Below are 5,083 nucleotides of genomic sequence, written 5' to 3' on the forward strand. Positions count from 1 at the left end.
GGCGGCGGCTGGGGGGGGGGGGGGCAGGGGGGGTAGTCACATGGCTGGCAGGGCGGGCTTCACGTCTGGCATGGCCTGCGCCGGCCCGAGGACACGCTGCATGCGGCGGCAGGCGGGGGGATGCGCAGCCTGTTGGGGGGAGGGGCAAAGATTTGAGTTAAAAACATTCGCTCTGAAAGAATATATACTGAAAGATTTGCGCCACATTTTCACGATTTTTTGAAAATAGCAGCTATTTTTCAATAGCTAAAGAATAACATAATGCTTAAAACACCAAAAGGGTTTCCCGGCCCACGTTATCATGTGTACACACTAGAGCAGTGGTTCCCCCCAAACGTTTTCATGTCAAGGACCCCCAAAATGATACTTATTAGCCCTGCGGACCCCCCCCCCCCCCATTTGAAAATATATGGACTCCCATAAGAGAAGATTTGTACGGCTCTAGCAGTGATTTTAAATTTTTTCACCCAGTGTCAGATGCCAGAGTTTTAGGCCCGATGCCAATGCGATTCATGAGTGGATCACTGACGATTCTACCAATATTCTAGCAAACATTTTAATAAAATACCCACTCTCTCGTAGCGCGGCACCGAGAGCTTGTAGATCTGCTATTTCTCAACAGCTAAAGCATAACATAATGCTTTAAAACACCAAAAAGGGGTTCCCGCCCCAAAATGGGTGAAGTGCGCCACCTTCTTATACCTCCTAATCCCACATTGATTTGGACTCATTCAAGGTATAACTTTGAAAGAACCTGTGCGCTGTATAACTAGATGTCAGTATGAGCCTTGTGTTGAGTTCAGCCCGTGCTGACTCTTGTATACGCATGCAGTACACTACAGAGCACAGACACACATTATATGAACAGAACCAAGTATAATCAGGGCCTTCACACACACATTGTCTCTCTCTCTATCTCTCTCTCTCTCTCTCTCTCTCTCTCTCTCTCTCTCTCTCTCTCTCTCTGTTTCACGGTCTATAAATGAGCACACACACACTTGAGTCTCCTCAGTGGAGACTTTTGTATCCCGTCCCCAGCCATGTGACTGTCCGTAGCCTTAATGCCGTCGAGTGCAGTCCAAACGGATATTGGATAACCGTGGTGCCGGGCACAGTGGCATTGTCCCTGATGCGTGGTTCCTTAACTTGAATAATCACATTCATTTTCTATAAATGGCCTCGCTGTTTCCCCCCCCCCCCATGTCTCTGCAGCAAAAAGAACGATAAGGGGGGGGGGGATTATTACCGTCCTTGTCAGGCTATTAATCCATTTTGACCCGAGGACGATTCTATACAGAATGTCTTCTAAATCCTGATGGTTTTCTGAAAAAAACCCATGTTTCTATGTCAGTCGTTCAACATTTACATGTCAAGGAGCCCCAAAACTATATGTAATTGGCCGCCGACCCCCATCTGAAAATATGTTGTTCCAGGCAGAAAGAATATAGATTTGCACCACATTTTAACGATTTTTCAAAAAATTGCAGTTCTACAAGCTCGTAGCGCGGCATTCAGTGCCGCACTACGAGGTTGTAGCTCTGCTATTTTTTCAATAGCTGAAGTATAACATAATGCTTTTAAAAACACCAAAAGGGGTTCCTTCCCGTCCGGAATGGGTTAAAAAACATGAGATTGAGAGAGAGAGATAAAAGATGGACGGACGGAAGGGACGGGCGGGGGGATGGGCGGGGGGGGGGGGGGATACAGTAACAGGGCTGACGACTGCAACTACAGGGAACTGTGGCTGGGAAAGAGCTTAGACAAGTGTAGACTGACTGGAACTCACCTATGCCTTTTATGGCATAGGCAGCTCCCGGCAGGATCCGCCTCTCTCTGTCTCTCTGTGCCTTGTTTCTTGAGAAACTAGGCACAGCTGCTGGACATTAAGACTAATTAATTAGAGCGACAGAGAGAGAGAGCGAGGAGTGTGTTTGTGTACTGCGTGTGTGCGTTAATTTAACAAAGGTGCAGACGATCAGAAATCAGCAGAGAGTGAGAGACGTTTCCGCTACTGTATGCTGAGTTGAAGTGGACTCGCCCCCACTGCCCCTCCTCCCAACTGAAAGTTTGATGGGGCATTTTCTACACGTGAGTGCAGTTTGAACTTTTCCATTGCATCTTATGAGAGGAAGGGTTCTTGTGCTGCCGCTATGCGCACGCATGCTGTTGCTTATCAGTCGTCTGTTAAGGCGTCTATATGACGTAAATTTTCCCTTCATTGTCAATGGCGTTTTTAAAACAAACATTGAACTAAAAACAAACCTGTATATAGGTTTATTTTTGAGGGGCTAGCGCCCCTCAAAAATATATATTTGACATAAAGAAATAAAATAAAAATAAGTGGGTGACTAGGCGCTACCTCCCCATTGAACAAATAAACAAGAATAAATACACTTTGCACCCCTGTTCTGCTCCTAACAACAACAATGTTTCATTTGCTGCACTATTTGCATGAAGTGAGGGATATCGTCACATACACTTAACCAAACTGGCAACCCCCCAAAAAAGCCCTGTTAGTCTGTTGTGTATTGGTTGCTTGGGTCACATGACCAGAACCAGGTACCAGGAAGCAGGTAACAGAATTGTTGTTATGTTATGAGACCGGTCGAGAGGAGCGTGGCTTACTAAATAAATGAATGAAAAGACAAGCTTTGTGTTTGACTCAATGCAGGTTTGCACTAACTAATAAGTTATAAGTTAGGCACACAACATTGGCTACGAGGATTATAGTGTGGACGTTTGATAGACTGAATTGAACGTTAAAAGGAGTTAAAAAACGTTACTCTCGGACCAAGACGGACACGTTGGCTCACTTCGTTCGAGTTGTTTGCAGATGGAAAAGGACTGATAATAATTGTGCTTTTACTTGTGCCTGCAAAGCCTGCAAAGTAAAGGCGTCCTCCAACTCCAAGCATCACTCAACAAAAAAATGGTAAGTCAAAAATAAAATGTATTAAATCCTCCACGAGGATAGATGGGTATAGAAATCACGCATGCACGCGCGACTCCCCGCACTTTTGTGCGTGTGATGTGTGGGGGGGGGGGGGGGGGGTCTTGCAGTGCCACCTAGGTCCCAACCGGCCCTGGGGCCTTCCTTCATCAGTGTCAGAATTTCAAATTCTGACAGAATTTCAAATTCTGACACTAACGATTCAAGGCCTGCGCGCCGAAACGCGTTTGTCTGGTTTGACTGCTGCTCATTTTGAGCTTTTGGTGTTTTAAGCATTATGTTATGCTTTAGCTGTTGAAAAATAGCAGATCTACAAGCTCATAGCGCGGCACCGAGTGTCGCGCTATGAACTTGTAGGTCTACAGGTTATACAGGGTATAGGGTATACAGATAATTCTAGGGGTCCTTGACATTAAATAGTTTGAGAACCACTGACATAGAAACGTAGGTTTTTTCAGAAAACTGTCTTGATTTAGAAGACATTTGTAGAATCGTCCTCAGGGTTAAACAAGACAGAGTGCGGATTTTTATTCTCTTTCTACAATGTTCTCTTTGAATCTGCACCCTGCAGCACTACGCCTAAACCTTTAAAAGACTGTCTGAGTTGATAGCGTGCCTTTTCCCTTGAACCAAATAGAGTACATACTGTACATACAGCACAGAGACTCAAATGTGAGAGAGACAAAAGAGAGGAGAGATTTTCCTCAGCCACACCACTGAATGGTTCTGCTTCATAATGCTTTAAGTCTCCATTCAGTCTGATATCTCTATCACCACTTAAAAATATTGAACCAATGGAAAGTAGTAAAAAACGCTTTGGAGAAAACCTCTTAACTCCATTGGACCCTCAAAGCAACTAACTCCACCACCTCTCCCCCTCTCATGCCATCATCAAGTCATTGACAATATATAAACTCACAACACCAACTTCGATGGGGCTGTATTGCTTTGTTTTGAAAATATAAGGTTTTCTTAATTTCCTGAAAAACGTATAATTTTAATTTCCTGAAAAATGAACAATTTGGAGTTCAGAGGTTTCTTCCCGGCAGCAGAGATGTACAGTATAAGGCTAAGGGAGAAGCTAGACTATATAAGATGATTATATAACCCTGAGAGAAAGCTGTTAGTTGGGACAGTAATGAAGATAACCGTTTAGCCTGCGGCCGTGGCACTGACTCTTCCTTGCTTTCGCTAATCAGACAGGAGTCATAGATTATAGCACCGACTGTACTCTATACTGTACCTCGCTCCCTCTCTCTCTCTCGTTTTATCTAGATGTAATAATTAACCCATTCTGGGCGGGAACCACATTTTGGTCTTTTAAAGCATTATGTTATACTTTAGCTGTTGAGACCTACAAGTTCATAGTGCGGCACCGAGTGCCGCGCTATGAACTTGTAGGTCTGCTATTTTTTTGAAAGATTGTGAAAATGTGCCTCAAATCTTTTGAATATATATATTATTACAGAGTGAACATTTTAACTCGAAAACATATTTTCAGATGGGGGTCGGTGGAGGCCACTGATACAGAAACATAAGAATTTTCAGAAAACTGTCAGGATTTTGATTTTGAAAAGACATTTTTGTAAATTTCGACATCAGGCATAATTGGCTTAAACTACAAATAGCGCGTACAGCGTCCCGAGTCAGGGGGTCATAACTGACTACATAGTTACACCCATGACTGTATATGACTTCTGAAGCAGACCGCCCCGAGGGCTTGTTCATCGGTACATTCAATGGATAATAAGCCACATCATTTTCTACTTAATGCTCGAAGCGGGCATCGCTTTATGGCTGCTGCTCAAGCCGTTTATAATGGACGTATCTACTGTATCTATATGTCTGGACGGGACTTTTCCCTTATCTGCGCCAGATATTTTCCCTCATGATCTTCTCGCTGAAAATAGCCAAGCTTTTGTATAGATCTGCTATTTTTATGTGAATATCTGCCCATTTTTTACACAGGTTTTGTCTTTTAGTTTGTTTTGTATAAACGCCATTGACAATGAAGGGAAAATGTACGTCATAATGTGCCTCATTGCGTCATATGTGACTAAATTTGACTGAGGGACTGCCATTGGATTTTTTTGAATTTTTGTTTTTTCATGTCATATGAAAGCAGGGAATCAT

This window comes from Protomyctophum parallelum (genome assembly GCF_964188405.1).
Source record: "Protomyctophum parallelum genome assembly, chromosome: 11".
Classification (NCBI taxonomy): Eukaryota; Metazoa; Chordata; class Actinopteri; order Myctophiformes; family Myctophidae; genus Protomyctophum; species Protomyctophum parallelum.